Genomic DNA, 24,066 nt, shown 5'->3' on the forward strand with positions numbered 1-24,066 from the left:
AGCTGTTGAAAGCATAAAGAATAATCATCCCCATGACAGAGTACACTAATCATTTGTCCAGAAATTTTCTTTTAATTCAAATTCATCTATATATACCACAAGTTTAAAACTACATCCAAAGATTAAATTACTTTGATAGTTTCATGAATCACTCCTTGTACAAGGCTGGGTGCATCTTCTCCCCTTGAGGTCTGACAAGGCAGACCAGTGGATAATACTCCACAGACAGGCAACAGCTTTGGTGACAGTGCCTGCTCCAGTTGCTAGGGGGCCCACATGAAGACCTAGCTGCACATCTACTACATATTTGTGTCAGGTGCTATACCCAGAGCATGTATGCTTTATAGTTGGTATGGTTCGGTCTGTGAGAGGCCCCAAAAGTCCCAGGCTAGTTGGCTCTGGTAGACTTCCTGGCATGCTTATTCCCTTTGGGCCCTCAAGCATTTCCCCAATTCCTCCATATGAGTCCTCTAACTCTGTTCCATGCTTGACTATGTTTCTGCATCTGTTTCAGTCTGCTTCGGGGAGGAGCATCTCAGTGACTGTCATGCTAGGCTCCTTTCTGCAAGCATAAGAGAGGACATGTGTTCCACTATGGTCATAGCAGCTATATTCATAATCGATAGATACTGGGAACAAAACCAGATGCCCCTCAACAAAGGAATCGATACAGAAAATGTAGTTATTTACACAATGGGATACTATTCGGCTATTAAAGGCAAGGACATTATAAATTTTGCAAACAAATGGATGGAACTAGAAAATATCATTCTGAGTGAGGTAACCCAGACCCAAAAAGACATGCATGATATGTACTCACTTATAAGTAGATACTACCCATAAAGTACAAGATACCTAAAGAAACTAAACAAGAAGGAATGCCCAAAAGAGGATGCTTGAATCTCACTTAGAAGGGGGAATAAAATAGTCATAGGAGGCTGATGGAGGGGGAGAAATGAGTGGGAGAGGGCATGTGGAAGGGAATGGGGGGTGGAGGATATGGTATATAGGGAGACAGAAGAGAGGGCCAAAGGGTCAGGAGAGTGAATGGAGATCTGCAGCTGGCAGGGGTTGCTATCTCTAGAACCTGACAGAGATTCAGAGTGGTGAAGCTCCCAGGAGTCTTGGGGGTGACTTCAGCTGAGACTTATAGCAGTAGAGATATGGGACTTGAAGAGACAGCCAGGTAGGGCCCCCAGTGAGTAGATAAGGATACCACAAAACTTTAAACTTAAAATTTGTCCTGTCTCAAAGAAATTCAGGGACAAAGATGGAAGAGAGATTGAAGGAATAGCCAACCAATAACAGTTACAATTCAAAATCATCCCAGGGGCAAGCACCAATCCCTGACACTGTTAATGATCCTCAGCCTCCTTTCTTATAGAAAACAGGACCAGCAGCCCAGGGGTGGCCCCTCCCACAATTGTTTAGACCCTCCCTCACTGACAGCTAATTGAGAAAATGCTCAAAATTAGGATCTCATGCAGGCATTTCTTAATTGAGGCTCCTTTTTCTGTGATCTCTTTGGCTTGTGTCAAGTTGAAGCAAAACCATTCAGTGCTTTGGGTAAGGCCATCCATCCTGAGAGTCAATCTCCAGTGACAAGGTTCCTCCAGCAAATCTCTATATCTTGAAAGTCCTATAAAATCCCTAAGCAATAGCACCAACTGGGAAAGCCAGAATTCAAGTACATGAGCCTCTAGGAGGCATTTTTTGTTCAACACACCCCATGGTATATGTTTAATTGATGTTGGTCAGAAATCAGTGTATCAGTAAAAGAAAGTATACCTTTTGTGAAGTGAAGGTGGGACCTGACTGTGGACTTCTATAAGGATTTCTTTCTGAAGCTACCATATATCCTATCATCAGATAAATAATCAAACTTTTCTTTCATAGTGGGAATGGGAATATAGCACCAGTATAAAATATCTAAGGAAAAATATTTTCCTCAATGTAATGTGTCAAGTCTATTATTTAAAATAAAAAAATGGTAGTACAAAAATGAATGGATCATACGAGACAATTTTTAAATAGATTTTTTGTGTACTATATTCTGATTGCAGTTTCCTCTTTGCAAAATTCACTCTGCTCCAACTTACTGTCTTACCTACATAAATCTATACCATTCCTTTCTCTCATTAGAATACAAACAGGCTTCTAAAAGTTACCATGCAGATTAGGTGTAGGCATTTGACTGAAGCATTTACTGAACGACTACAGAGAAACAGGAAACTGTGTTTTAAGAAATAGTGTAGCATGAAGCTACCTTATATCATATCATCAGATACATAATCAAAGTTTTCTTTCATAGAGGGAATAGGAATGACACTGAAGTGTCATTACTGAAATCATATCTATATACACCTAGCAAAATTATACAGCAATTTATTATAGCATTCCACGACAATGCCTAGTTTTTAAAACTTATGATTCTTTATCAAGTAAATTTATACTTCTCCACTAGAAAATTGCAATGTATTTGATGACATTTTTAATGGCATAGTTATGAGAAATAGAAAACTCTGCCAGTGAAATGAATGCTGGTATTTATTACCTTGAATTTCACGTTCATTTCTCCCTGTGGCCTGATTCCCTCCTGAGCCCTTCCTAAATACGAGTCATTAGCACTTGAAAAACTATACCCTTTTTCTTTTCTATTTAGCTGATCTCTTTGTACACACATCTTGTGATACAAACCTGCAACAGTCATTTTCAATATTATTTTGTCTATTGGAAATAATGACTATGGTCCTGATAATGCTAAAAGAAATCCCATAGCATCACTAGGAAAAGTGTACTATATGAAAGTACCATACTCACTTCTTTTCAGTGCTTTCTTACTCAATCCTATGAAAACACTGCAAGCTACAAAACACTATCTTCTTCATTTTAAAGAGGACTTTGGGGATTACAAAGCATGTAATTACTTTGCCATGATGTTTTAGAGGGGAGAATAAATCTAGGTTTCAATGGACCTACATTCTGTGGTATTAATCACTGGCAGGAAGAAACATTTTACAATGTGCTTTTAGTGTTTGATAAAACAGTAGGGACCCAGACTCCACTGAATCTTCCTGTTAACATGTTTATTCAGTGGTAACACATAGTGTCTTTTAGCCTTAGGAATGACTTATAAAAATACTCATTAAATGAGAGTGAAAGCATGCTGGAATAGACCTATGCTGTAACTGGCTTCCCGTACGTTTTCATTGGCTGTATTGGTTCAGAGTAACTGTTGCAGAGGCTCGAAACACACATACCAATGAAAGTTTTACTATGATGATCAAGACTCATGAGGATGCACATTGAAAAATCCTGTTCCGTGGTGGACATTTAGCTTAGGCATGGATGAAGGGACAGAAATAGTAATTATATGAAATTTCATCACATAGTACTTTCATGTGGAAGCATATTGTAGAGGGCGATACAGCAGGATTTCCTTCTTCATATGGAAGTCAGTTCCATACTTCCATCATTTCTGATTTCTAGATAATCTTGCTGATAAAAATTACATAATTTCTGCCTCACTTTATTTCTTCCTTTAACCTGCATGAAATTGTTCACAGAAAGGTGACTCTTTCCTATTTACTGTTTTGTACTTTGCCTGATATGGTAACTGGAGGAAATCTTCATAGAGACAACTATTTTTTTGTGTAAAATAATTGTTTTCTAACAGAACTAATCACTATTTTTTTTCATATTTATGCTGGGTTCTGCTCACTTACATTTGTATATGGTGGTGAACTCCAGTTGCTAGGAAGTTCTTCTAAAACACCCCCTTTACGGTTCTTTTCCTTTTTAGGAAACATCTTAAAATCTTGATTAGCTTCTCACAGGAGGCATACAAAGACTTCAAAAGTTTCCAGACACCAGAAAGCTTGCATCTGGAAATCATGATTCTTTTCTAAAGCTTAGACACACATTAGGAAGGTCATTCTTTATTGTCTGTTTTCCTAAAGAATGATGAAGTCTGTGTTGTGTCAACCTCCTTCTCTGTCCAGCTGTGAGCCTGTAAAAGTGGCTGGGATACACATGATATTACGTCCTTACAAATGGAGACGTACATCACTGTAAGCTTGTGCTAAGCAATGACTTCTGCCACTCCTGCTAGTGTGCCCATCTTCTTTGGTGTCCTGAGGCCATCATGCTCACAACCCAAGATTGATCATGTACATTAAAACACAATTCAGAGCTGGGCGGTGGTAGCGCAAACCTTTAATCCCAGCACTTGGGAGGCAGAGACAGGTGGATTTCTGAGTTCGAGGCCAGCCTGGTCTACAGTGTGAGTTCCAGGACAGCCAGGACTATATGGAGAAACCCTGTCTCAAAAAAACAAACAAACAAACAAAACCCAATTCAGTTACTAAGTATGTTAAGCATTTCCTTCTGCATTTTTAAAGAATCTCTGGTTAGGATTCCCTTTTCAATTATTCAAGTTATTTTCCTTTACCATAGTTATTTTGTAGCCCAAATGTTTTCATTGCCATCTCCTGGGGGATTTCTCTATCCAAGTGTAAATATTTTTAGCTTTTGAATAGATTGGGTTAGTTCATGATGGTATGGCTATTCTTGTCCATTCCTACAAGTAAAATAGCTAAGAAACATATATGAATATATGTTATGTATATATGTATGTGGGTATATGCATCATATATAGGATATATATATATTTAAAAGTATGTTTTATGATGAAAATTTTAAGAAAGCAAGATCTATGCCTCTTTCAACAAGGATGACTAAGCCACAATCCAAAGAGCATACATGGGCTGGTCAATGGGTCAGTGGCCCCTGGCACATACATAGCAAAGGACTGCCTTGACTGGCTCAAGTGGGAGAGGATTGGCCTAATCATGTAGAGACTTAATGGTCTAGGTGATGTGTTTATTAAACCATAAGGAGAGGGGGGGATATGTTCTATAGAGCTGTAGTCAGTTATGGGGGAAGGGAGTGTCTCTGTGGGACCCATGGTGAGGCATCTCTTTCAAGTGAGGAACCAACCAGAAGATGGTATGGTATAGAATAGGGTTTATTTACAGCATGAGGATGGGAGTCAAAAGGCTAGTAGAGGCAGACAAAGCCAGAGAGGGGGTCAGAGAAAGAGAGAGAGAGAGAGAGAGAGAGAGAGAGAGAGAGAGAGAGAGAGAGGATATCTAATAATATTTTTTTTAAAAAAAAAGATAACAGTAGGATATAGTCTTGAATGCATAGACACTGGAGACAATTTTTTAAATAGAATACCAATAGTGTATTCACTAATATCTATAATTAATAAATTTTACGTCATGAAACAGAAAAGCTTCTGCAAGGCAAGGAGCAGTGTCAAAATAGCAGTTGATAGAATAGGGAATTTTTTTTTCACCAACTTCACATGCAATAGAGGTCTAGAGAGCAATCATTATAAAAACTGCATGGTATTGGTACAGTTAAAGCAGGAAGATAAATGCAATAGAATTGAAGACCCAGAAATGAACCTACACACCTATGGTCAGTTGATCTTTGACAAAGGAGCTAAAACCATCCAGTAGAAAAAAGACAGCATTATGTGTGGGTGTGTGATGGGATGGGTTTTCGGAGGGGAAATGAGTAAAGGGGGTCACATTTGAAATGTGAGTAAAGAAAATATCTAATACAAATCAGTTTTTAAAATGTCTAAAGAATTCAAGAAACTAGACATGAACAAACCCAATAATCCTATTCAAAAATTGATACAGACTTAAACTGAGAATTCTCATTAGTGTAATCTGTAACAGCTGAATAACACTTAACTTTCACCATCCGTAGCATGTAAATGCAAATTAAAGGTACTTTGATGTTCCATTTTATACCTGTCAGCATGCTTAATATCTACTACAACAATGACAGCACCTGCTGGCAAGGATGTAGAACAGGAGGGACTGCAAACTCATACAGCCACTATTTGGCCATTCCTTAGAAAACTGGGACTCAATCTACCTCAAGATCTGAAGGAAGCCAGCCCGCAGTTTCCTTCTAAACGTGGGTGATTCATGAAAGGGGAAGTCGAGATCCTGTGAACATAAGCGGGTTAGGAGACACAAGGAAGACACCAAGTAAATGCTTATCAAGGTGTGATCTTTACTTAGTGAATCGGGATATTTATACCTGAGGCAAAACAATCTTATGTCTTTTAGCATATAAGTGAGAACAGGGAACAAGCATATCAGTACATATCAGTCATGTAAATAAGCCCCTGCAAGCGAGGGCTCCAGGCAGGAAAGCGGATTAAAGTTTTAGTTCTTTTTGAATTCTGGGCTCCCGGTTCTGGCTTAATCCCTGGAGCTGACTCCAGACACCTGATGAGCCCAGCCGAGCTGCTGCCTCAGGAGTTCAATTGAGGGATCCCAATAAGGTCAGCAGGAACAGTACAAAGATCCACCTATACCACTCTTGGGCATATACCCAAAATATGCTCCATATTACTACTAGAAGATTTGCTCAAGGATGTTCATAGCTGCTTCACTCATAGTAACCAGAAACTATAAACAACCTAGATGTCTCAACCAAAGAACAGATAAAAAAATGTCCATTTAAGCAATAGTGTACTACTCAGACATTAGAAAAAACAAAGAAACAAACAAAAACTGACATCAGAAAATTTGTAGCCAAATGATGGAAGTAGAAAAAAATTATCCAAATGGAAATAACCTAGAAAGACAAGTATGGTATGTATTCATTTATAAATAGATATTAGCTGTGTAATGAAAAAAAAAACAATCACATTAAAGTCCACAGATACAGAGGAGATAAAGAGGAAAGGTCTAGGAGGGATATACGGACCTTTCTAGAACAAGAAACGAAATAGATTTTGTAGGTAGACTCAGGATGAGTCGGGATAGGGACAGGAAGAATCAGGTTGGGGATAGAGGGTTGGAGAGAGATAGTATGGGAAGAGATAACTGAAATAGTTGGGCATTTAGTGGTTGATATGGAAACATCATGCTGTAGAAACTTCCTAGAACATATGAGGGTAACTGTCATGAGTACAACTAGTAGTGGAGGATAGGGAGCCTGAATCAGTCTTTATAATCAGGCTACTTTTCCAGTTGTCAGCCAGGGACATCAGCCACAAAATCTATGACCTACAACCTACCCTCCCAGCAAGATGCTCTGGGACAATGATGACTCAGAGTTTATAGGAGTGGCCAACCCATGACTTGTCTATCCTGAGCCCTATGTGACAATAGGAAGCCTATGCTTGACGCTGCCTAGATAACCAGGGTAAAGAATATAGGTGTCTCACAGATGTAGATAGAACTGAATTCAACTGATAAACAACAATCCCAACTATAAACACAACCAAAATCACAACTACTAACACCACAACAACAAAAATCAATAAAAAATAATTCCTAATAACATTCTGTCATACTCATAGGATCAATGCCAAGCCAAATCCTACAGGCTTGCCCAAGTAGTTAATGGGAACAGACACAGAGACATAGAGCCAAACATTAGGCAGTCCTTTGGTAACTCTGCAGAAGATGGGGGCAAGTATTGAAGGAGAGAGAGGAATAGGTAACATGGCCCAATGTATCAACTAAGCAGGGCTCATAGTGGCTTACAGAGATTGAAGTAGTAATCCTGGCCCTCTGCATACATTTTGTGGTTCTTTGGCATTTTTTATTTAGGTTTTTGTTGGCCTCCTAATAACAGAAGCTAGGGTGTCTAGGACTCTTTTGCCTGTGCGTGAGGCCTTTTTTCTTCTCCTCCTAGTGTGCTTCGTTCAGGCCTTATATGAAAGGTATATTCATAGGTTTAATGAATCTTGTTTGCCAAATTTGATAGATATCACTGGTATGTCTGTTCTTTTCTGTAGGAAAACAGAAATTGATCTGGGGAAGAAGAGAGGTGTGGATAGGCTTGCGAGTGGAGCCTGTGTTAGAAATTATGGCATGAGAGAAGACTAGATAAGTAGATGATAGATAGACAGACAGAAAATGAATAAATGAAAAAGGTTAAATTATCAATAATAAATTGTTACTTTTGATGTATATATAATTACCAAAAAACTCAAAACATACAAAGTAAATGTCATGCACAATTTCTGAACATGAATGATTAGCATACAGTATTGTATGTAGCTACTCATCTTCAAATTAACCTAGGAAAACATCATAAGAGAAAGATCAAATTATCTAAATTGGACTATTACTCTTTTTATCCAAAAACATTTACAACATAGACCAAATAATCATATGCTGATTGATTGCTCTGCATTATCAGTTTGATGGATTTGGTTTGAACTGAGACACATGTCCAGTTGTATCTGGAGGTTTTGTTAAATTTGTTTAACTGAAGTGAAAATTTTGCTCCTTCTTTAAAGTTGCCATATTTTGAGTGGAGTGTGGGAAGAATAAAATAAAATGGAAAAGCATGCTGAGTTCCAACTTTCATCACTACCTGCCTCCTGATTCAGGATCCTATGTGGCAATTTGCTTCATGTTTCTTCAACAACAGATAGAGCCTGTGACGTTTTTACTCCTACCTTCTATGATATACTTCACCTCCATACCGAGGCACAATTAACCATCTTTCTCTAACACAATTCAGTGTAGCATTTTGTCATACCAATGAGCTAAGTTATTCAGAGATTTACTACTGAGGAGTGGTCCACTCTTGTGACCCTGACCATATACTTCATAGGTATAACAATAAGATTTGTAGGATGATATGAAAGGACTAATGTTTTAGTCTGTAGAGTTCCTAGTATGTTTTCATGTTTTGAAGACCAGAATTAAAGAAGTGCATACCAAAGAAAACCAGCATATGAGGTTTCAAAGGGGAATAAGAATTCTACTGAAGATTACCTAGAGGCCATTATATTTAATTACTGCCAGGGGTTGTGGCTATACTTTCTCCTTGTCCTGAAACTCTGTATAAGGCTAAATTTAAAACCAATGGACTAAGTTGTTGGTGGGAAATTTTTCAAGGAAATCTTGCATACAGGCTTTGGAATGGTAGTTACTGATTGTTCTTGTCCAGGTTTACATTGAGAAAGAGTAACACATAGAACAGAGGGATATAAGAAAAAAAAAGTATAGTTTGTTGAATATTATTAGCAAGTCTAAACCTATAGACAAAATGTATAAATATAATGTGATTGCAATTGTTGAGAGTTTTTGCATTATAAGACAGGAAGCCTGTCAATTTTTACTGAGAAAGTAGGATGCCACCATAGGTCAAGAACCTACACATTGAGTGGTTCATTGGATTCATTTGGATGGAGAGATACTGAATTAATAACACCATTGAAGGGAGTTCCTAAAGCCTCACAAACTACTCTCAAGAAAATTGTGTAGACACATTCTGTCATGAAGTCACATGGAAACTACTGGAGGTTTTATAGAACTAGAGCCAATTGCATCTAAAGCAATCAACAGATTAATCAGTATGATTCAGTTGCAGACCATAGATGCTGACCTTAAAGTTCTTGGAACACTCTGATCCTGCTTATTATAAAGAGGGCAGATCTTCTTCATGATTTTCCTAATCAAAAGATTCTTGCCATTCCCAGTGTACTCTGAGCTTCTTGCTTGTCGTTTGAAAGGGTTTGAAAGGTGAGCTCTCAGCTGTTCACAGTCTTTGCTCTAACAACATGGACTTTAAGTCTGGAATTATAAACACAATTAAATGCTTTCTTTCTGTAAGTATCCTTGGTAACGGCACATCATCACAACAATAGAAAATTAAGTAAGCCAGTGTTCATGATTAAAAGTCTAACATCCTCTCAGTTTGTGACATGTCTAAGAGACGGTTATTTGTGATCATTTTGGTAGTCTCTAGAACTCTTGTTGCCTACCATGTTGCAACTTATGATTCACTGATCAACATTTTCCTCCCCAGAGATAAATTCTCTTTGGTCTTAACCTCCTATCAAGTCTCAATTACCATGATATGTGTTCTTTAATATTTGTTATTATTGCTGTTGTTATTACTGTTATTAATTTATTTTTTGAAAATTTATTTTGTGCAAATGAGTGTTTTGCCTACATCCATGTCTATGTACCATGCATATACCTGGTGCTGTGTAGGTCAGAAAAGTGTATTGGATCCCCCAGGAAGTCGAGTTCAAATGGTAATAAAGCACCATGAAGGTGTTAGGAACCTAACTCAGTACCTCTGCAAAGCACCAAGTGCTCTCAAATGGAGCCATCTCTCCATCCTGAAATTGGATCTTTTTTTTTTTCTTGTATCTAAGCGAGCTCATTGATATACTTTTGTGTCTTCCTGTGTCTTAACGTTTTGCTTCATGGTTTTCACAGTGAAAGACAATACTTAATTTCTTATAACTAATTCCTATCTTCTAATTCCTTGATACCTAATGGAAAACATAAATCAACCTGATTTTTCTACTATACAATAATATTTTTAACTCTAGCTGTGTCATTAAAGTATCCCAAACTGTATTACAATGAACAAAACATAGTTAAATTGTACTCCTAATTGTAATGTCTCACTTATTTTTCTACAATATTTTCTGCATGAGTCACTCAATATAATGACTAAAGGGTGGTTGTGAACAAATTTTCAGCTTATCTAAAAATGGGATTCCAGAACTATGACAGAAATTTCATTGGTTAATTGCTTGGCATCAGAGTATTTCAATGTATAATTTCAGAAGTTATGGAAAAGCTTACAGAGAAGATAAAAACTTAAAAAATAAACCCTTTACAATGCTCATCAAATGAGAGAATTTGAAAACCTAAATAACAAAAAATTATTTATTTCAGTGAACTGAGTATAGAAATTGAAGACATGAAATATTGATAATATCAAAAAATTGCCTTTTCAAATATTGATTAGAGAATACTTGTACTTCTATACTTATTACCAAAACTAAAAACAAAACAAAACAAAACAATGAATTGGTATTAGTTAAAGTAGAGGTAAATCTATTTATTTATTTATTTATTTATTCATTCATTCATTCATTTTTACACTTCAGATTTTATTCTCCTCCTGGTCCACCCTCTGAATGTTCCACATCCCATATCTCCTCCCGATACCCCTTTTTCCATGTGGATGTCCCCCACACCCTACCAGACCTCTAAACTCCCTGAGACCTCCAGTATCTTAAGGGTTCGATGCATCTCCTCTGACTGAATCCAGACCCTGAAGTCCTCTGCCGTGTTCGCGGCTTCATATCAGCTGGTGTATACTGCCTGGTTGGTGATCCAGTGTCTGAGACATCTTGGGGGTCCAGGTTAATTAAGACTGCTAGTCCTCCTACAGGGCCTCCCTCCTCCTCAACTTCTCCCAGGTTTTCCCTAATTCAACCACTGGGATCAGGAGCTTCTGTTCACTGGATGTGTGCAAATATCTGCATCTGACTTTCCACTGCTTCTTTGGTCTTTCAGAGGGCAGACATGATAGGTCCGTTTTGTGAGTGCTCCATAGCCTCAGTAATAGTGTCAGGCCTTGGGGCCTCCCCTTGAGCTGGATCCCACTTTTGACCTGTCACTGGACCTTCTTTACCTCAGGCTCCTCTCCATTTCCATTCTTGCATTTCTTCTAGATAGGAACAATTATGGGTCAGAGCTTTGATTGTGGATGGCAACCCCATCCCTCACTTGATACTCTGTCTTTCTGCTGGAGATGGGCTATACAAGTTCCCTCTCCTCACTGTAGGGCATTTTGTCTTATATCTCTCCCTTTGAGTCCAGAGAGTCTCTCACCTCGCAGGTCTCTGATACATTCTAGAGGATCCCACCAACCCCTTACCTCCCGAGTTCGCCTGTTTCTGTTCTTTTATGCTAGCCCTCAGGGCTTCAGTAACTTTCCCCCACACAATACCAGATTACGTTCCACTTTACCCCACATCTCCTTTCCCTCCAAGGTCCTTCCCTTTCTCCCCTCTTGTGGTTGCTTTCTACTCCCTCCCAAGTGTGAATGAGATGTGCTCACTTGGACTCTTCACCTTGTTGACCTTTATGAGTTCTTGAACTGTATTTTGGGAATTATGTACTTTTTGTTTTCTGTTTTTGGTTTTTTGGTTTTTTGGTTTTTTTTGGCTAATATCCACTTATTAGTGAGTACATACTGTATATGATGTCATTTTGGGTCTGAGTTACCTCACTCAGGATAATATTTTCTTATTCCATTCATTTGCCTTTAAAACTCGAGATGTCTTCATTCTTAATAGTTGAGTAGTATTCCATTGTGTAAATGAACCACATTTTCCCATATCCCTTCTTCCATTGTGGGACATCTGAGTTGTTTCCAGATTCTGTCTATCAGAAACAAGGCCTCTGTGAGCATATTGCAACATGTACCCCTGTGGCATGGTGGGGCACCTTTTGGGTATATTCTCAAAAGTGATATTGCTGAGTCTTCAGTTAGATATATTTCCAATTTTTTGAGGAATCTCCAGATTGACTTTTAGAGGTTGTACCAGTTTGCAATCCCACCAGCAATGGAGGAGTGTTCCTCTTTCTCTATATCCTCACCAACATATGCTGTCATCTGAAGTTTTGATCTTAGCCATTCTGACTGGTATAAGGAGGAATCTCAGGGTTGTTTTGATTTGCATTTCACTGATCAATAAGGACTTTGAACATTTCTTTAGGAGTTTTTCAGCCATTCGCGATTCCTCTGTAGTAAATTCTGTTTAGTTCTGTACCCCATTTTTGATTGGGTTGTTTGGTTTCTTGGTGGTTAGCTTCTTGAATTCTTTATATATTTTGGATATTAGCCTTCTATCGGATGTGGGGTTAGTGAAGAATTTTTCCCAATTTGTAGGTTGCCGATTTGTCTTATTGGCTGGCTATGTCCTTTACCTTACATAAGCTTTCCAGTTTCATGTAAATTTTTGGCTTCTTTGTCAAAGACCAAGTGTCTGTAAGTATGTGGTTTCATTTCTGGGTCTTCAATTCTATTCCATTGATCAATGTGCCTGTCTCTGTACCAATATCATGCAGTTTTTATCACTATTGCTAAAGCTTGAAGCCAGGAATGGTGGTTTCCCAAGGTATTCCTTTGGGAACACTATTCTTTTTTTTGCTAAGAATAGTTTTCACCTCCATTGTTGACCATCTTGGCCATCCTCTGCTATACATATGCTGCTGGAGCCATTAGTCCCACCATGTGTACTCTTTAGTTAGTGGATTAGTCTTTGGGAGCTCTGGAGGGTACTAGTTCATATTGTTGTTTGTCCTAAGTGGCTGTCAACCCTTCATCTCCTTGGGTCCTTTCTCTAGCTCCTATACTCAGTTCAATGGATGGCTGTGAGACTCTACTTCTGTATTAGTCGGGCACTGTCAGAGCCTCTCAGGAGACAGCTATATCAGGCTCCTGTCAGCCAGCACTTGCTGGCATCCATAATAGTGTCTGGATTTGATGATTGAATATGGGAAGGATTCCCAGGTGGAGCAGTCTCTGGATTGTCCTTCTTTCAGTCTCTACTCCATAGTTAGTCTCTACAACTCCTTCCATTGGTATTTTGTTCCCCCTTTTAAGAAGAAATGAAGTATCCACATTTTGGTTTTCCTTCTTCTTGAGTTTCTTGTGGTTTGTGGATTGTACTTTGTGTATTCCAATCCTCTGGGGTAACATCCACTTATCAGAGAGTGCATACTATGAGTGTTCTTTTGTGATTGGGTTATCTCACTCAGGATGATATTCACCACGATCAAATAGACTTCTTCCCAGGGATGCAAGGATGTTCAATATACAAAAATCCATTAATATAATCCACTATATAAAGAAAATCAAATAAAAACATCACATGATCATCTCTTTAGATACAGAAAAAGCATTTGACAAAATACAACACCACTTCATGTTATAAGCATTGGAGAGATCAGGAATTCAATGTCCATACCTTAACATAATAAAAGCAATTTACTACAAACCAACACCCAATACCATATTAAATGTAGAGAACATTGCAGCAATCTCACTAATATTTGGGTAAAGACAAGGATGCCCACTCTTCCCCCATCTGTTTAATGTAGTACTCAAAGCGCTAGCTAAAACAATAAGACAACAAAAAGAGATCATGGGGATACAAATTCACAAACAATAAATAAAAGTATCACTATTAGCAGATAATATGATAAGCGACCACAAAAATTCTTCCAGAGAACTTCTCCAGCTGATAAACCACTTCAGAAGTATATTTCTTATTACTTAAATTTACCTGAGTATTTTTATAGATATTGATACAATAGTACCATGTTTATGTCAATCCTATATCTAATTAAAAAGTAAATGTGCTTGTATTATAATTTACTTCAAGCTTGCATTATAATTTAAACTATCATTTAACAAATTGAATAAATATGATGTTATATATCTAGACTTACTAATAACATTTTCTTAAACCTATATAATTCATAACATAGTTTGAAAATGTATCCTTACACTCACAGGTAAGTAATGGTCTCATCTCTAAACAAAAAAACACAAAAAAAACTTTTTTTTTTCTTCAATAGATGAAGAGCACTTCAGAAACTCACAACTTGCCAAGGCGCAGAGCACAAATGACCACGTGGTACCCCATCCCATTTTATATGTATACAAATGAATCCTTACACCTAAAGCTTATTCAGATAAAATCACAGACTGGTGAAAAGATGGTAAGAGGCAGATGACCAGAAAGTCTGATCTAATATTTTATATGTTAGATATGACAGGGAAGCTACAACTTTGAAGTTTCAATAATATGGTTGCCTAAACACGGCCTGAAAATTGATGATGCCCCTGAACCCACCAATGTAAATTTGTCACACTCTAACATAAAGAGCTACAGGAAATTAAGGACTCCTGAGAGGAGAATGATCTTATTCAGGAATGAAGACCCTAACTTGTTATCCAAAACAAGGTGGTCTGCTCTGTAAACATGCATTCTGTCAACATTGAACATACTCCTCAGGTTGTATCTTTATATTTTTATATGAGTGTTTGTGTGTGTGTGTGTGTGTGTGTGTGTGTGTGTGTGTGTGTGTGTGTAAAATATTAAATAAGAGGAGGCCACAAATTTGAGACAGTGAGGAAGCATAGGAAAGGTTATTTTTGAGATTAAAAACATACTTTACTTAAGCAAAACAAAACTCCCTTGAGAAAAAGCTTATTTCTCTTATAAAACTACTTAATTTTATCATTTATAATGTAAATAATGTTTCTAAACTTTAAATATTTTAGTGTCAAAAGTAAATTATTGTGTATTTCAAATTTTTATGTAAGGTATTTTCTTCCCTTTCCAGCAGAAATTTTGGTTAGGGAAAAGTTCGTTCACATAAATTTGTATGAACAAAATAACTAGTTATTTAAATGTGTATTTTCCAAGATATTATTTCATTATACTTTGTGGGCTTCCTTGATATTTATAAATTATTGTTTGATCAAGTATAACAATGTTTTATGATAGTGATTCTTGAAAGCTACATTGAATTTTTATCTGGATTTAATAATAATATCATATATATCAATTGATTTGTAGCACAAAAATACAGTTATTCATAATACTGCATGGATTTAATAATTCTTATGCAGTCTAATCATTGTGCTTATTTTCTACTTCTTACAAGCAGCATTTATGGCAAGTGTGAAGTAGCTACTTAGAATGTATGTAGGCTTCATCCACTAGTATGGCACAGACACAGATATTACCTGTAGCTAACATATTTTGAAACAAAATGAATCATATTTTAAGGTTATGCATTGGTAGGGCTCTGTCAATGCAGTTATGGCATTTATAATAAAACACTTGTTAAATCCTTATAGACTTGAACTTTAAATTTTTATATAAGAATAAAGCAACAAATATTCAAAATAGAAAGAAGAAAGTGTACTATTCAGAACACATGCAATCAATTGACCGGAAAGTAGCAGCTATTTTGAGGTCTGTCATCTAAACAACAGTCCTGTACATTGTTTAGAAGTGAGTGAAACAGCTTCCCAGTTTTATAGATGATTTAGCTGTTTATGTTTCCTTCTTCATTATACTGCCTTATGAGGCAATTTATAAACTTGCTGAGAATTTGTGCATCATAGTGTGAAATTACTTTAGATACTTTTCCTTAAAACCCTATCAAAAGTGATAGATTCTTTTGGGCAATGCATGAATTCAGATATACTTTTCAGGCAATTTTATTATTATTAGTTGTATGCCATTGCCACTATAATGTTTTAACCAATTTTCAAGAAGGATTTTTGACAATTTTGAGGATATGATCTTTCCTATAATAAAAGAACATTTATTTTTAAATAAGTTACATTTGACTGCTTTTTTTATTTAATGTATATTACTTTTGCTGTCTAAAAGATGAATATTGCATTTTTTAGACAAAAGGCACTATGCTGAATCTTGACAAAATTAGTTCTCTTGGAAAAAGACTGTGAAACTAATTTTTAGTATTTGAGAATTAATCATTTATGACAGAATTAATATGTTTACAATATGTATTATTAGATTTCTGTAGCTAGTTTAGTTTACAGTTATCTTACCCCAAACGTATTTTGTGGGATCTCTTCAGGAATTACAGTTTTCCCCCTAGATATTATAGGATATTTCATCTGAAAGACTCAACAATCCTGTGGTAAAGCATATCAGTATTAGACAATTGGGTACAGTTTGTAAACTGAGGAAGAGAAAAAGCACCTTTTATTGAAAAATATCCTTAATTACTGACATTGTGAATCTTGATTGCCATTTCTTCTTTGAAATGGGTATTTTTTTCATTTTGTTCCATTTTGTTTATATGTTTTGTTTTTGATTTTCATCCTTTAGCACATGGAACATCATTATGGTTGCTTAAGAGCTGGAGCATCAGCTTTGATGGCAAAGATTTGCTTGACCTGAAAACAGACTTTAATTTGACTCTTAGCCCTGATAAGGTTATTCCTAATTATTTTATTTTTGAGAATTTATATTAATTATAATATATTTGCCTTCTCTTTCTGCTCTCCAAATCTTCTGTTACACAATTGTTATTACACACATAAACACACATACACATGCATATATATATATATATATATATATATATATATATATATATATATACACACATACATTTCAACTACAAGGTATGGTCTTCCTTGGAGAGGGTCATGTCTTCTGCTTATAGAGTTACTCTGTTGCTTATTGTCTTTTATTTAATAATTACTCCAGTAAACCTCTCAGAACACAAGATTATTCATCATCCTTCATAGAAAAACGATGTTCATCAGTCTATACATGAGATTCCAGCCACTGCTCCCTTGAGGATTAAATTATTTCTGCCCAATTCCACGTGGTCTTGAGAGACCACAGATCAACCAGAGGCAGAAAGATGGATGTGGTGATACAGTAATGCACATTCTATAGGTTGATACCCATGATGCAAAGGGACATCTTATTGATTCTGCTGCTTGTGAATTCTATATGCCCATATAGGCTCCCCCTGAAAGGAAAATTTATTGCTTCACCAATGTGGTCTTTAATAGAATCACATTTTTGATCTGCACATGCTGCATCAGGAAGAGGAAAATGATTCTTTACATCTTTTTTTTTTCTGGAAAAATAACAAAATGGTAATGTTTACATTGGGCAAATGGAAGGCTTTACATTAGACCTATATTTTCTTTATCTGTCAATAAATGGTCTCCCATTTACCACAGCTGCAATTACTACTGACTTTAGAGTTAATATTTGTTCACAATTATGAAGAAAAAGAAAATCTCACATCATAGCAGATCCACTTAGCTGCCCAAAATTAATATCACTGGTTTTGATAAAATCATCCATGGCATTCTATCATCCTAAAGTATCAACTTCTTTCAGCATCAATCCAAATTCTAAATTATTTAAACATTAGCTGAATCAGACTTTGTTCTGAGGAAACTTACTCTCAAGTTATGAAGCTCTCAAAAAAATATACTATATTCATTCAGATTACAATTTAAGCAGGAAAAATAAAAACCTGCATTTTTGATGTTGTAGTGGTCACATACAAGGCTACTTTGTGGTCTTTGGTGATGAAGCAAGAAAAAAATCATCAGTTGAGCCCTGCTTGTGCTACATAATTATTTTCACTCCAACCAGGGAGGCACATAGTAAGATTGTGTCTTAAAACAAACAAAACCCTATTTTTTCCAATTATTATTCTTGAATATATTTTCTTCTTTCCTAGATCACTGATACCTCAGGCTCATCCTTAGCCTTATTGATTTGGGTGATCTGGATACAGAATTTTGTGCTACAGGGGCTAGATCTCTCAATTTTATGTAGGAGCTATACTCATGCTTTTCCTGTGTTAAATAACTTGATATCTCTATTGAGTTAGGGATTTGGGGGGTTGATGTATTTATACTCCTGTAGGAATGTTCTAGAATAGACCTCAAAATTCTTTTAACATTTAACCAGTTAAAAGGTCAATTATAAAGCTACCTATGCATTTAAAAATCTTTCTTATAGCTGATGGAGAGAATGAGATATGAAGTTCCTAAGTGTATGGTATTTTTATGATACATGTATATAGGAACTTATTGCCAGTTAAGTTCCAAAGCCCAAATAATGGCATCAGAAGATAAGGTACTTGGTGAAAACGAAATTCCTCACAGACAATTGTTCCCCCATCTTTACACAGAAGAAGGGGACAGAGGGTCTCTCCAGGCTGTCCTCTCCAATAAAGGCAGTCATTCTGGGTCTAAGAGATAGCCTTTGTATTTTCATAGCTGACTCCTAATCTGATCACGATGGTTAGAATATTCACCTATAAAATCCAAAGGAGTAAACTCATCTAGAAGTTTCTGGCCATTGTGACTGCAACTCTGTGATAAAAATTAACGATTTGAAAGCAGTAAAAATCTTTACGTTGTTAGAAATGGTCTTTACTCACTATCTTCACTCTCAGGAAAGGTATGTAAGATGCTCTGAAAACAAACGCTACAAACATGCCTAGCCACATTCCATGAACCACATGAATGAATATTGATGTATACTGAAAATGATAGAAAATGACTGAAATCTTTTATCAAAGATTTTTCTTAGGTATTGATTCAAAAGACCACACTCTCCATAACAATTACTTTTAGTCAAGTATCATATTGGTCAATGTTGTCTCTGGTTGTGGGACACATTCTGGACATTTCTATGCTTTCCATTGTTCATTAATTCTGCCATTTATTCATCTCTTTCCTACACAGAATATCATACCATAATATTTATCTATATTACATCTTGTAGTTCAGTTATTCTTTAAAATTTAGATGATTATGAAAATATGCCAACATGGACTCTAATTGTCAAGCATTACTATGTGGTTTTGTTAATTGTAGCTACTGACTACCTCATCAATTTTATTATGACCAAGACTTTCATCATTGTATTTGTCACCCACAATTCTCTGCAAAGATATTCTCTGCTATGATTCCTGTACTGCCTCTTTCATCAACAGAGCCCTCGGAAATACTGTAATTCATGTGTCTTCAATGCCCTCCTGCCACAAAGCATAAACTTCATTGAGTCAGCTTGCCATCAATTGGTTTACAAAGAGCAGATAAAGTAAAAAGTTAAGTATGTAATTATGTATGGAAATTATTTTAATGGCTCTATCTCATGTTATACACTAAATACAACCAGAAGATTGTCCCTGCAGAAAAATAGGAGAAGTAGGAAAAAAGAAAAGTAAAATATCGTACTTGTTCCAATATTTTTGGGTCAAAGAACACTGGCATCATACATTTAGCACTAGTTTATGATAAATATAGTAAAAAATAATAGTATTACACAGGGAGCTGTAAAACTTACGGTGACAGAACAAAGACTTCTTCTATGATTTAATATTATTTATAAAGGATAGTTTGTGTAACTGTCTACTTTACACATTATGGTCTGCAAAAATAAACAAACAAATAAACAAGGCAAAGGTAATAAACAAAAAAAGCAGATACTACTTAAAAGCTTCCATTTAATTTTGGACATAGAAGCCCAGAGGGTATGACATACATATTATTATTTGTTCCTGTAACATAAGACAGGTTCTGGTTACTCATATCAAGTAGAATTACTGCAGAATTGGAAGAGCAGAAATGACTAGCCAAACTCATTCCAGGATTTCTCTGCTCTTGCTGAGCAGGGAGCTAAAGTCATCCCATATGCATAAAAAGGATACAAAACTGTTCAAAATTAAGGACTACATGCTTTCCTGCTAGGTAAAGCAAGCTAGATCAAATTATTAATTTAGTTTATAATTCAGAGAAGCATAATTGTAAATATTCAAACATAAGTCTATAACTCAAAAAAGGAAGGTATTGATTTGTATCACTGTTTCTTGTATTTGTCACATTAAATATCCTTACTCAGATATAAAATGTGCCATAATACCTAGTGCTTTGAGTCTTTCAGTGACCACAGTTTATACTTGCTAAAAGCAAACAGAAAGAATAATTAATTTAAATAGTCATCCATTCTCTAATATCAAACTTATATTTGAAATGAATGATTGGAGGCTACCAAGAGGAACAAGGTTTGATCTTTTAGAATAATGATGACTTCAGAGTATATTTTTTAATCCTTCAGATTTATTCTATGACATTATTCTAAAATATAGCTGCATTTGATTCCTAAGAAACATTTATGTGAGGAAGAGATGTTTTTGTACAGAGTTCTGATAGCAAATTATATCCTCAGTGACTGACTACATTATAGAATTATTACATAGTTGTTTTGCAGGTACTTGAACATCAGAAAAGCTTATTTAAATATGTGTGTGTGTGTCTGTATGCTTCTGCAACATATATGCATATATACATTTAATAACTATATAAATATCAAACCAAGTGCATTACAACTGGCTATCTGACCTTTTTAGAGTAGACAGTGCAAAGTAATTTTCCTGATGAGCAACAAAGAATTAAATGGAAGGAAGGAATGAAAAATGGTAAAGTGCTAAAGAGAAGAAAGAGGAGAGAGGTGAGGAGCAGTAGATGAGGGGAAGAGTTGCTCTCATTGTGCAGCTTCTGATGATTGTCCAAGGAACCAGGACTGAGGATCCTGAAGCCTACACTGAGACAGAGAAGGATGAGACCAATTTCAGCATGCAAACCTTTCCTCAAAATTTGTGCTTAGACTCCGGTATTCAGATTACCTTTAAAGAACAGAAAGGAAAAATTTAGGGATGTTTCCTGAGTTGTAGTTTTTAAAAATGTAGAATATTTGAGCTTTCTAGATAAAAATCAGAGATAGATATTCCAGAGATAAATGCATATAATTTCTAAGCAGGATTTCTTTCTAAAAGCATTATCTGCTTTCTTAGGATCAGTTCCAAAGATTAAGAAATCACACAGACTCTTAGTAAAAAAAAAAAAAACCATGTGGGAATGTTTTTCAATCTTACCTTGCTGAGTCAGGAAATATTTGATTTTCATAGACTTGACAAAGAGGAAGGATGCTATTAACAAAGTCAAATGCCCAGTTGGGTCCTATAAGAAATCAATCTCAGGAAGGTCAAGTCATTGGACCAATCTGTGATTTTAACTAAGAACTTAGTCTCCTGCAGCTTCTTTACTGCTGGCAGAATCCAGGAGACTCCCAAGTTACAGCAAAAGTACTTCGTACTCCAAGAACAGCTGACAATGTATTTTCTCCTTGGCACCATATCCATAAGGACATTGCTAATTCATGTGAGGGAGAGGTGTCAACCTGGAGATAGGAATATTAGTAGACATAGGGAAATATTGTAATTACTTGGAATGTACATACATACATACATGCACACATGTATATATGTATATATATTTACATATTCATGTATAAAAATGTTCTCTCAAAAGAAACAGATATTTTCTAAGATATTTACTGCTTAAACAATGTGTTAATACTAATGTTGGAAGAAAACTTGACATAAGAATGAAGAAATAGCATGAACTTAAACAAACAAACAAACCCCTCAATATTATAGGACTACAAGACAATTAACTTCAAGGTAGGTTATGTTTGATGATTATTTCTTGAACCTATTGACTGACTCAGAAACAGAATTGGCTCTTACAGGAGAAGACTATGTCAACAGGGAACAAAATTTTCTACTAATAGTCTTTGACCATCACAATTTCTACATACACAAATAGACATAGAAAAATAAACTAACATCCCCATATTTTTTTAATTTTAATTTTATTGTTTTTACTTATTCACTTTACATCCTACTCACTTCCCCTTCTTGATCATCCCCTCTCACAATCATTGCACATACTTAAAGTCTCTGGAAAGCTAGGTACGTCCTTTTCCACTGAGGCCAGACAAGGCATCCCAGATAAAAGAACACATACATTATGCAGGCAACAGCTTTTGGGATAGCCTCCACTCCATTGTTTGGAACCCCTATGAAGACCAAGCTGCATATCTGCTACATATGTGCAGGGAGGCCTAGGTCCCACCCGTTCATGTTCTTTGGTTGGTGCTTCAGACTCTGAGAGTCTTCAGGGTCCTGGTTCATTGACTCTGTTGGTCTTCCTATGGAGTTTCTATCCTCTTAGGGGCCTGCAATCCTTCCTTCTATTATTCCATATAAGTCCCCAAATTTCACTCACTTTTTACTATGGGTGTCTGTATTTGTCTGAGTTAGCTAGCCCCTGGGTAAAACCTCTCAGAGGACAATATATCTGTAAGCATAATAGAGTATCACTAACAGTGTTAGGGATTGGTGCTTGCACATAGGATGGTTGTCAAATTGGGCCAGTTCCTAGTTGGCCATTCCCTCAGTTTCTCCTCCATCTCCTGTGCCTGCATTTCTTGTAGACAGGATATTATATTGACAGCTTTGTAGATGTGTTTGTGTCTCTATTGTTCCACGAGCTTCCTGCCTGGCTATAGAAATTGTCCTCTTGAGGTTCCATATACCCAACATAGTAAGTCACAACTAAGGTCACCCCATTTATTCTTGGTTGCCTATCTTATCCCAGGTCTCTGTCTCATCCTGAGATGTACTACACCCACCCCCAATATCCTGACCTCTATCAGTTGCAGATTTCCATTCATTTTCAGGCCATCTAGTCATTGCTCATGTCCTTCTCTATACCTGATCCTGAACCTCCCATTATCCCCCCTATCCTCTCTCTCAGATTCCTCCTTCCATCTGCCTTTATGACTATTTTATTTCCTCTTATAAGTGATATTCCAGCTTCTTCAGTTGGGCCATCCTTCTTGTTTAGCTTGTTGGATCTGTCGAATATAGCATGGTACTTGCATTTTAGGGTTAATATCTACTTATAAGTGAATACATACTATGCACCTCCTTTTGGGACTGGGTTACTTCACTCAGGATGATATTCTCATGTTCCATCCATTTGCTTGCAAATTTCATGATGTCTTTAGTAGCTGAATAGTATTCCAATGTGTACATGTACCACATTTTCTTTATCCTTTCTTCAGTTGAGGGACATCTAGGTTGTTTCCAGTTTCTGGCTATTATGAATAAAGCTACTATGAACATAGTTGATGAAGTATTTGTTGAATGTTGGAACATCATTTAGTATATATGTTCAGCAATTGTATAACTGAATCTTAAGTTAGAACTATTCCCCATTTTCTAAGAAAATGGCAAATTGATGTTTGAAGTGTTTGTACAAGATTTCCCTCCCACCAGCAATGAAAAATCTTCCCTTTGTTCCACATCCTTGACAGCATGTGCTATTTGTTTAGTTTTTGATCTTAGCCATTCAGATGGGTGTAAGATGAAACCTAAGAGTTGTCTTTATTTGCATTTCCCTGATGACTAAGAACTTTAAACATTTCTTTTAGTCCTTCTCAGACATTCAATATTTCTCTGTTGAGAATTCTGTTTAGCTATGTACTCTATTTTTTGACTGGATTATTTGGGTTGTTGATTTCTAACTTCTTGAGTTCTTTGTAAATTTTGAATATTAGCCCTCTTTCAGATATAGGGTTGGTTAAGATCCTTTTCCAATCTGTAGGCTACTGATTTGTCATAGTGACAGTTGGCTTTACAGAAGCTTTACAATTTCATGATGTCCTGTTTATCAACTTAGAGCCTGAACAATTGATGTTCTGTTCAGGAAGTTGTCTCCTGTACAAAGGATATTTCTTATGATCTCTTCTGTGTG

At 36.3% G+C, this 24,066-nt stretch overlaps 1 pseudogene; it reads right to left on the minus strand.

Annotated features, from left to right (window-relative positions):
- The window catches only part of LOC116094358, a 141,078-nt pseudogene that overhangs the window by 111,081 nt on the left and 5,931 nt on the right, over positions 1 to 24,066 (minus strand).

This window comes from Mastomys coucha, unplaced genomic scaffold (genome assembly GCF_008632895.1).
Source record: "Mastomys coucha isolate ucsf_1 unplaced genomic scaffold, UCSF_Mcou_1 pScaffold16, whole genome shotgun sequence".
Taxonomy (NCBI): Eukaryota; Metazoa; Chordata; class Mammalia; order Rodentia; family Muridae; genus Mastomys; species Mastomys coucha.